This window comes from Elephantulus edwardii, unplaced genomic scaffold (genome assembly GCF_000299155.1).
Source record: "Elephantulus edwardii isolate Elephantulus edwardi_28Jun2011 unplaced genomic scaffold, EleEdw1.0 scaffold00004, whole genome shotgun sequence".
Taxonomy (NCBI): domain Eukaryota; kingdom Metazoa; phylum Chordata; class Mammalia; order Macroscelidea; family Macroscelididae; genus Elephantulus; species Elephantulus edwardii.
This window is the reverse complement of record NW_006399754.1, coordinates 29,881,677-29,892,985: the sequence shown is the minus strand read 5'-3', so window position 1 is coordinate 29,892,985 and position 11,309 is coordinate 29,881,677.

The window sequence follows — 11,309 nt, the reverse complement described above, 5'->3', positions numbered from 1 at the left end:
ACTCAGAGAAGGAAACCAAGAAAGCAAAACCATTTAAAATAGCCAACCACAAGTTGAGATACTTGTGAGTGATTCTAACTAGAGATATAAAAGACCTACACACACAAAAAAAAGCCCAACACAACATTTATGTGAGACACAACAAAATATATAAATAAATGGAGAAATATTCCCGGTTCATAGAGAACAAGACTCAATATTGTGAAAATGACAACCTTGCCAAATGCAATCAACATGTTCAATGCAGTTCCAATCCAGATACCAAATTAATTTTTGAATAAGATTGAAATGGGTTATGTGAAGTTTATTTGGAAAGGAAAGAAGAAAAGGAAAATAAGCAAAGCACTGAATAAGCAAAGCACTTTTGAAAAACAACAATGAAGTGGGAGGCATAGCATTGCCAGACCTCAAAACCTACTACACAGCAGTAATAACCAAAACAGCATGGTATTGGTACAGTGACAGGCACATAGATAAATGGAACAGAATTGAGTACCCAGAAACAGAACCAGCTATCTATGGTTGACTGATATTTAACAAAGAAATACAGCCTATTAAATGAGGAAATGGCAACCTCTTCAACAAATGGTGCTGTCAAAACTAGACTGCTACTTACAGAAAGCTGAAACAGGGTCTGCATCTCACACCATACACAAAAACCGCTTCAAGGTAGATCAGATGCCTGGGAGTAAAGCCCAAACCATAAAGGTCCTAAGAGACAAATTGGGATCAAGTTTACATGCCTTCGGCTATGGTATGAAGAGACAGCCAAATAGCCAGAAATGTTCAATATGGCGAGGATAAGATTGAATGGGATCTAGACTGCCAAGAAAACAAACAGGTCTGTCTTGGAGAGGGAGAAACCAGGTTTCTCCTGTGAGGCTAGGATTTTGAAGCTCCATCTCACATACTTTGGGCACCAAAGTAGGAAACCAGTCCTTAGAGAAGGACATTATGCTCAGAAGGGTGGAAGGACAGCACAGGAGAGGAAGACACCAAGGAAATGAATTTCTACAATAACTGGGCAATGGGGGTTGGTGGGTCAGAATTAATGAGACTGGCTCAGGACCGGGCAGGCTTCAGAGGTGCTGTCCATAGCATTGCTATTGGTCGCAGGAAACTCAATGGCACACGAAGACCTTCTTAATAGTTTTTCATGCATAAGCAAAATTGCTATTTTCTGCATGGAAGCAAGCATACACACTTCTGTAAAAGAAATTAATCATTAATTCAAGGAAAACACAATGAGTAAAATAAAACAGATTTAAACACTACTTAAGGAAATACTAACATGTATCAAATGATGATTTTGCATAGAAAATTATCCAAATCTCATCCAAGTTCTCGCTTTTTAATCACTTCCAGCTCCATTTAAAAACAAAAAACAAAAGTTTAACATGAGAGCCAGGAGGTGGCGACAGAGACTCAGGATTTAACTTAAGTTTGTACTTGAGAACAGTCAAGGCTGGTTCCTCTTTGAAACACCTGGGGTCGCATGAATTAGCCTGCATTTGCAACAGGTTTAAGGGCTATTTGAATTGAGAAAACAGAAAAATACAAAACACTTGGAAATATTTTTTTTTTTTTTTGTGAAACAAAATAGTTTACTATCTGAAGAATAAGTGTTAAAGGTAATAAAAATATTTTTATTCGTTTAGAACTGGATGATGGGTTTACCACTTTACTAACCCATTGCTACCTAGTCACAGTCCGCTCACATCATACCCTCCAGAGGATTTTCGCAGGCTGCAAACCACACGTGAGGAGTTTGTCCACGATTCTTGCCCAGAGTCGCTGATGGATTCAAGCTGCTTAGAGACTCAGCCTTCGGGTACGCAGTGTGAGTTCCCTATCCACTATGCCAACAGAGCTCCCTAAGTAAAGACGGAGATTGCTGCTGTTGTGTGCTGCTAGAATCAACTCATACCTGGCTTTCTGGTGAGCTTTAAAGACAGTAAATCGCACGGGCAGAGATTGTTTATCATTCTCCCAAGAAACAGCTGAAGGATTCAATTGGACTGCGGCTCAGTTTCTTACCACCAGGCCACACAACGCAGTGATCAGTTACCCTTCACAGCTTTCATGATTGCATGGAATGAGATTATCTACCGCTATCCAGGTCCCAGTCTTCACTATTACTTCTTATGCTTCAGAGAGCTGGACAATGACTAAGGATGACAGAAGAAGAATAAATGCCTTCAAGTTGTGGTTCAGGAGAAGAGTTTTGAACATACCATGGACTGCCAAGAAAACAAATAGGTCTGTGTTGGAGAGGGTGAAACCAAGTCTCTCCCAGGAGGCTAGGATTTTGAAGCTCCATGTCATTGGGAATGTGACCAGGAGAGACTGGTCCTTGGAGAAGGAAACCATGCTCAGAAGGGTGGAGAGACAGCACAGGAGATGAAGACCCTCGAATGAGATGGATTGATACAGTATCTGTGGAAATAGAGGTTGTTGTGTCAGAGTTTGTGAGACTGGCTCAAGACAGGGAAGGGTTCAGAGCTGCTGTACAGAGAATAACTATAGGCAACCCGATGGCAGATAACAACAAGAACATACTCTATTGGTTGGGTTGTTTGTTCTTTTTTTAAATTTATTTATTTTTTTATTAGACCTCTTGTTTAGAGTCAAGAAGACCTTGAGGAGGGCCTTTGTCTTTAAATGTTGGTTGTTATTCTATATTGGGAGAACATTCTTCTAAGTGCTGTAACACTCTTCTATCAATATGCTGTACTGAGGTAACCTGGGGTTACCATGATGCTAAACCTTGTGCCATTGGAATGTCAAATGGCATTATGTTTACCCATGGTGGACAGTATTTGGTGGCGCTCCCAGTCTAAGACAGGTTTGGAAGCAGGAGTGGCATCTACTTCCTAAACCATATGCCTCTGGGAACTCTATGAACTTTGAGAAGCAACAATAGTTATAGAAAGTCTTCAGGTCTTTTGTTCATGGGGTCACTATGAGTCATGTTGATTTGATGGCAATCAACAGTACAACATCTTTCAAATATATGCACCAACAACCACAGCCAAAGAGGAAGAAATTGAAGATTTATACCAACTTTTGCAGTCAGAAATCGATTGAACATGCAATCAAGATGCATAATAATAATAATAATAATAATAATAATAATAATAATATGCAAAATGTTGGAAACAGGAAAGAAGCATCAGTAGTTGGAACACATGGAGTCTGTGACAGCAATGAGACAGGAGATAGAATGATAGAATTCTGTATCATCAATGTTTCATTAATTAAAAATACCTTTTATAAGAAACATAAGCACAGCCCATACACATGGATTTCACCTCACAGTGTGCACTGGAACCAGATCAGTTACATCTGTAGTAAGAATCACTGGAGAAGCTCAGTATCAGCTGTGAAAAGTAGACCAGGTGCTGATTGTGGAACAGACCCTATTTGAGGGTCTACTCCTATTTGAGTTCAAATGAAAGGAACCAAAATTTGACCCCGAGGCCCTGAACATTAATGAGTGAAGACCAGATAAGCTGTGGAAGGATATCAAGAATATCTATCATCCAGGATAGATATTCTGGGGGTCATTACAAAGACATAGGAGGTAAAGGCCAAAATGGATGTCAGAAACGTTTCTGAATACTGGATTAGAAATGAAATGCTATTCTTTAATCAATCTAAAAATAAAAAGATAACCTATCTTATTTCACAAAGCTGTGTTTAATTGTTGTTGCTAAGTGTAGTTGAGTCAAGGACGCCTCACAGCAATCCCAGTACCAACAGATCTGACCTCAGCCCTATCCTGCACCGTCCTTTATCTTCCCCGCATTTGACTCCCTGCTGAAGACACTGCGTGGGTCCATCTCATTGTGGGTCTACCTCTGCGCTCCTGAGCCCCCCTCCACACACCTTTCTAAGCATGATGTTCCTTTCAAGGAAATCCTCTCCCAAAATGTTCAAAATACGTGAGATGAAACTTCATCTGAACTTTACCTCCAAGGAACATTCACGGAAAAGGAGTTCTTGTGGCTTATGGAATTATGATGCAGATACAAAGGCTGCGGTTGTGTACTGCGGAGTCAGAACTGGCCACAGCTGAGCCTCCAGCACGTTTTCAGAGCAAAGGAGACTGCCCATCCCTCTCCCAAGGAACAGCCGGTGGCCTGGAGCTGTGTGCCTTCAGGATAGCAGTGCACACAGCTGCTCCCTCTCCTCCTCCTCCTCCTCCTCCTTCTCCTTCTTCTTCTAATGAATTGATTTTAATGAAAGTTTACAGAGACTTTGGATTTCCATTCATTATTGTACTTTTCTCCCTGCCCACCCCTCCTCCCAATTAGCTTTTCTCTTTGAAAAGTAAAAGAAAATAATTCTCTCATTGTTATTCAAACCCTTTCCCCGGAGTCCACTCCACTATGCTACCTTCATTCTGAACTCCTTTCATAACAATAATATCAAATCATATGTCCCTTTTAGAGAGTTCTCTCCCTCATCTGTTTCAATGCAGTATACAGTATTTATCCCATCTTTCTGTCTTTCTGCAACCCCTCTTTTATAACAGTGGCATTATGGCATATTTGTCCTTTTGTGACTAAGATCTTTCACTCAGCATAATGTCATCCAGAGTCACTCATTTTGTATGATATTTCATAAGTTCCTTGCTTTTCAATGCCACATAGTATTCCATTGTGTGAATATACCAGAGCGTCTCTACCCATTCATTTGTTGGTGGGCTCTTATCTTAGGTTGTTTTCAACTCTGTGCTATTACGAACAAAGCCAAAATAACCATCGGTGTGCATGTATCTGTTTGGGTGGCAGTTATGGTTGCTTTAGGGTGTAGTCCCAGTAGTGGAATTGCTGGGTCAAATCACTATGAGGTACAAATCCACCAGCTAATCAATGAGAGAATAAGGAGTAATTTCCTCCCCTTAGATTTATAGCCTCTGAAAACTGCAGGCGAGTCAGCTAAATGGTACACAACAACCGATTCTTCATTACTCAAAGGTTAATGGTGTCTTAGTCTAGAAAATATTTTGGTTATTTAATGAATTAATTAAAAGTAAGCTTTAGAAATCTGTCCAGAATGATTAATTCTGCTTACCACATAGAGAAATGTAATTCTCTTTTCAAGTTGGGTTTTTCATCCAGTGATCACTAACTGAATATACGCTTTCAGCTGATTTTATCAATCTTTGAAATCTTGGTTTCTAAAAGCAGACCATCTCCTTTTTACTTATTCCACACATCAACTCTTGTTCTTTCTCACCAATTTTGCCACTTAAATATTTATGGGACCTGTCCATTTCTTTAAACACTCTCTCCACTTCCCTTGTCACTTTACGAGCCTGAATCACAATGTCAACAAGATAAGCTCACCAGCCCCATAAGATATCTCCCAGGGTCAGTGTTTTTGCTGTTGTTAGTAACCAGAACAAGAGGAAATTTTATTAAAGTTTTAATTTAAATCTATTTAAAAGTTATTCATTGCTCCTAGTATATATTTAACACAAGAATATTTATAACATTCTTGAGACAGAACGATAAATACAAAAGAATCAAGGGTATACACGTCTCTATGAAAGTACAGATTATGTTAATAAATGGAATTATGACTTGACAGTATTAAAAAGTTCAGGACATAATGAGAAGATAAAACAGAAGAAAATGATCAGAAAAGTTTCCCAAAGAAATGATGTAATATTGAGGACTCCAAAGATGGAGACAATAAATTCAAGGAGAGACATCAAATACCCTGGGCTAAAAGAACAATTGTAGATCATGTAGATTTGAGGGCCATGTGTCCTTTCCTGTCCTCTGAATCTCGAGCTTGAAGATGAAGTCTCTGTGTTTCTCACCCACTGAAGGAGTACAGTGGGGAGTCTCTGTTCTGGGGAGCATTTTAGAAAGCCCAGACTAGATGAGGAAGAATGCTTTGTGCCTGGACGTGTGGTGATTGCAATAAAGCAAGAGGGTGAAGAGTTCTACGAAATGGTGGGAGTACTTTTCAGGAAGGGGCTATTCCTTGGAGATGGACATCAAGCTTGGAAAGGTGGAGGGAGGGTCTGCGAAAGAGAGAAAGACCCTCAACCAAGTGGACTGGCACAGGGACTGCTACAATGGGTGCTAGTGTGTCAGGAAATGTGAAGATGGCATAGGATAGGGCAGGGTCCAGATCTGTTGCTCATGGCATTGCTGTGGGTCATACTAAACAGCAACTACCACCAGCACCAACAACAACATAGTAGTAGAAGTGTTGATACAAGCTTGCAAAATTGCAAAATGCAATATATGTTCTACACATTGCATTATTTATTTGCATATATGCATATTATTTACACATGCACAGAGGCACAATATTTCAGAAAAAGACTAAGACCTCTGGAGTCAGGTTAAATTTTTAACACAAGTAACTACTGTTTTTATTGAAGTCAACTGATATTATATGAGATGTGAGTGTTCAGAAGCAAAACTCAGCTTGCTTAACATTATCTTTTTTAAAAAATTTAGCTGGGGTAAGAGAAAGTATAAGACTGAAGCTAAGAGGAAAAACAATTAGAATTTACTTTATATTTTAAGATAATGTTAAGTGCTGCTCAGTTGTCACTCACAAAGATTCCATGTGTGCAAAGAACTGATCACCAGGGTTTTCAAGGGCATGGTCTTTAGGAAGCAAATCACAGGTCAGGCTCACCAGGACTTGTGTCCGCGTCCCTATGGGGCTGTGCCACTGACCCCAAGGCAGAGCCTCTCGGCCGGTTGCATCCCCTGATTGAACCAGTGGTTCCTTGGCCGAAAGACGGCCAACCTCATCCCATGTGATTCACAGCCTTGGAAGTCGATGGGGGGTCAGCTACGCGTTGCCTCAACTGCGAAGAATTAGTCTTCCAAGGACACTTGTTGGGTTCAAAACATAAACACTTATTAGATTTCATTGCATATTTATAAAATCATAGCTGGCGAGGTGAGTTTTAGAAATTTCAACATAATATAGTTAGACTCAATGTTAGAAGTTATGAATTCCCCAAATTAAAGAGAACATTTTAAAGAAGCTTAAATAAAAAATCACATATAACCTTCTTACAGAAATACTTTTATGTATCTTTCCTGTGCAATAGTAGTCTGAAAAGGAACAGAATTTCAAGAAAAGTGGAAAGAAGTCTAAGTAACTTCTTCCCAATGGTTTAAGGGTGAAGGTTAATTATGTAATGGGGAACAATCAGCTTGGATTCAGGAAGCAGAGTTCTGACTTTATTTCCTGTTTTAGTTGCATGACTGGTCTAACTGGTGTAGTGCTATCGCCTGTAATCTTCACTTCCCTTGAGCTAATCTCTTTGTCATAATATTACTCATATACAATGAAATCTATAGTAAGAGTTTCATTCACAGATCAGACACACAACCACAGACATAAATTAGAAGCTATTGATATGAGGAAAGGATCCCTGGTGGTGCAATGGTCAGAGTGTTCAAATGTTAATCACAAGTTGGGAATTTGAACTCACGAGCCACTCCATGGGAGAGAGACTTTGGTAACATTTTCCAGCCTTTGAAATACTAGGAGGCAGGTGTGTAGAGTCTGTTCTATGGAGTGTGCATGAAATGGAACAGGGTTGATGGCAGTGGGTGAGTGTTTGGAATGTGAGGCAAAGGAGTGCCAAGGTGATCACACAGTTAAGCTTTCAACTACTAGTTGAAGAATATGTGGTTTGACATTACCCTGACACCTCCCAGAAGATAGACCTGGAAATCTACTCCTTAAAGGTGGCAACTTTGGAAACCCAGTAGAATTCTATACAAGTGAAGAAGGTCTCCAGGTTAAAGAATTGATTCTACAAAAATGAACTGTTGTTGTTATGTGCTGTCGAGTCATTTGCGACTCACAGTGACCCTATGTACAACAGCCCTAAACCCTGCTCTATCCTGTGCCAATCTCACTGCCTCTGAAACACCCATCCCGATTACCCCAGTCACTGAATCAATCCACCTCATAGAGGGTCTTCCCCTTCTGCGCCATCCCTCCACCATCCCAAGCATGACGTCCCTCTCCAAGGACCTCTCCTTCCTTACAACATGTCCAAAGTATGTTAGACGGAGCCTCAGAATCCTTGCCTCCAAGGAGCAGCCTGGTTTAACTCTCTCCTGGATGAATCACTTTGTTTTCTTGGCAGTCCAAGGTACATTCAATACTCTTCTCCAGCACCACAGCTCAAAGGCATCAATTCTCCTTCTATTCTCCTTAGTCACTGTCCAATTCTCTGATGCATAAAAAGTGATTTCAAATACCATAGCCTGTATCAGACACACCTTAGTCTCCAGAGTGACACCATTGCTCTTCAGTACCCTGGAGAGGTCCCTGACAGCAGAATTTCCCATCGCAATATGTTTTTTTGATTTCCTGGCTACTGGTGCCAAGAGTGCTGACCGTGGAGCGAAGCAGACTAAAGTTGTTAACAATCTCAATCTCTTCACCATCCATCCTGATGCTGCCAATCCTTGACCCTCCACAGCAAGGATTTCAGGTCCTCCTCAGTTTCGGCAAGCAGGGTTGTGTGATCTGCATAACACAGATTGTTAATAGATTTTCCACCAATCCTGGTGCCACACTTCTCCTTATAGAATCCAGCCTCTCAGATAATCTTTTCTGCATACAGGTTGAAAAGGTATGGAGATAGGACACATCCTTGGCATACACCCTTCCCAATTTTGAACCATGCAGTGTTTCCTTGCTCTGTTCTGACTACTGCCTCTTGGTCCAAGTATAGGTTTTGCATTAGAACGATCAAGTGTTCTGGGATTTCCAATCTTCTCAGAGTCAGCCACAATTTGTTATGATCCACACATTCAAATGCCTTTGCATAATCAATGCAACATAGATATACATTCCTCTGGTATTCCCTGCTTTCAGCTAAGATCCATCTAACATCAGCTACAATATCCCTAGTACCACGACCTCTTCTAAACCCAGCCTGGACTTCTGGCAATTCTCTGTGGATGTGCTGTTACAGTCATTTTTGGATAATATTCAGTAGAATTTTGCTTGTGTGTGAAATCAATGATATCGTTGTATCACTCTGTTGGGTCACCCTTCTTTGGAATGGGAACAAATATAGATCTCTTCCAGTCAGTTTTAGACCTTAAAAAAGAAAAAAAGAGCATAGCCATTGAAATTGTTATTGGTGTGACAACCTATTTATTGACGTAGACAGACTGCATTAAAAAAAAAATCTACATTATCCTGTTATGAAAAGTAAGGAATGGACTTCTGAGAGTTCTGAGAGGAGAGCAGCAGAAAATTTTACCTGGATTACTTTTAGACCTACATTCTTCTGATATGAAAAAACAAGCTACTTAAGCTACATAATCTACATTTGAAAAGATATAGAAGTAAATATTACTAAACAAAACTTTGAAAAGTTACTTAGGGATTTAGTCTTAGACAGGCAGCTCTGATGATCTGCTGGAGAAGGAGTCATGCTACCAACTCCTAAGCAAGTGATTCCCTTCTCCCACCTGCTCCACTCAACCAAAATCGACTGTCTTCTCTGTGGTTCACAGTCTCAGAAAACCTGCTGGAGGGTCAGTTGGTTACAACTTGATGGCAATTGGCGAGTAAGTAGTTCTATATATTGCAGGTGATGCAACTGAAAACAGCATAATTTTCCCTCCAATCACTGAACAAGAATGAATTTTTCCATGCTTGACATCACATAACACTAGCAACAAAAACATTTATATACATATATTTGTAGGCTTATATTTGTGTCTGTGTGTAAAGGAGTTCTGAAGAGACTCTGAATACTGCACTAGAATGCTAAGAAACAAAAACAGAGGGAAGAAATAAAGAAGATGCTGAACAGATTTTAAAGGGCAGCTTGGGAAGACAAAGTAAAGTATTATAATGAAATGTATTAAGACCTGGAGTCAGAAAATCAGCAGAGAAGAACTTAGTCAGCATTTCTTAAGCTGAATAAACTGAAGAATAAATTCAAGCCTTGAGTTGAAATACTTAAAAATGCTATGGACATAATACTGGACGATCCAGGAAGCATCAAAAGAAGATGGAAGGAGTACACAGATTCACTGTACCAAAAACAACTGGCTGATTCAGAAGAATTTGGTGAAATAACACATGACTAAGAGGCAAATGTGATGAAGGAGGAAGTTCAAGCTGTCCTGAAGGAATTGGCAAAAAACAAGACCCCAGGAATTGATGGTGTACCAGCTGACTTATTTCAACAAACAGATGCAGCTCTGGACACACTTACAATGTTTCACCAAGAAATCTGGTGGACAACTACCTGGCCCGAATCCAAGAAAAGGTGATCCAGTAGAGTGTGAAAATTATCAAACAATATCATATGCAAATAAAATTCTATGGAAAATTATCCAAAAATGACTGGAAAGACATCAACAGAGAATGGCAAGATGAGGTGGGGGGTTCAGAGACCCTGGCATTAGGGACATCATAGTCAACATCAGACGGATCTTTTATGGAGTGCTGAGACATGTACCCCCCAGGGGAGCTAAGGCTGGTGGTTGAGCCATAACTTTGTAGCAGTGCAGGCAAAATTGAAGCAGCTGGATCAAGGAACACTCTGGCTGTATTTTTTCCAAGACGTATCTGTTCAATCCAGACTTGAGTTATCAAAGAGGTAAGGAGAGAGGAACTCATGGTTGAGTGTCTTATTAAACCGTAGTCCTTATAGCTTTTATTTGGGAGGTTTTAAATGTGGAAAAACATATTAACGAGGGTCACAAAATATTTAGTGTTTCTTATCTTACTTGCAGATCATTCCTGTTTACAAGACTATTTTCACATCATAAATTTTGGGTCAGTAAGAGAATGTTTTCTCTGAGGTAGAACATATGCATATATATACAAACAGATTATTCTGATTTTACATTAGCATGCTGGTGTTCATTCATGAATTCATTTATTCTGTTGAATAAGCAAACACTGACTAAGGAATGATTTCCTTACATTTTCAACTGTGCACTTAATAGATTTTTTTTCTTTAACAGAGTTTTCTCTGATTATATTCTCTCAATCCAAGCGACTGTTGTTTTAGTTAGCTTGACCCCTACTATTTCTTTTGATACTTTATAGATAACTCAGGACTTTTTTTCCCCCATGGCATCCTTTAGTATTGAAACTCAAGGTTTGAATTTGTTTTTCAATTTTTTTAGCTTCAGAAATACTGATTTTTTTTTTGTCTCTTTGTTTTCTAATTCCCACTCTTTGTACATTCCCTAATAATAGTTTTCTTGCATTGCCCTTTGAAATCTTCTGTTCATCTCTTTATTTTTCCAAATTTCCATATGTTCCAGTAC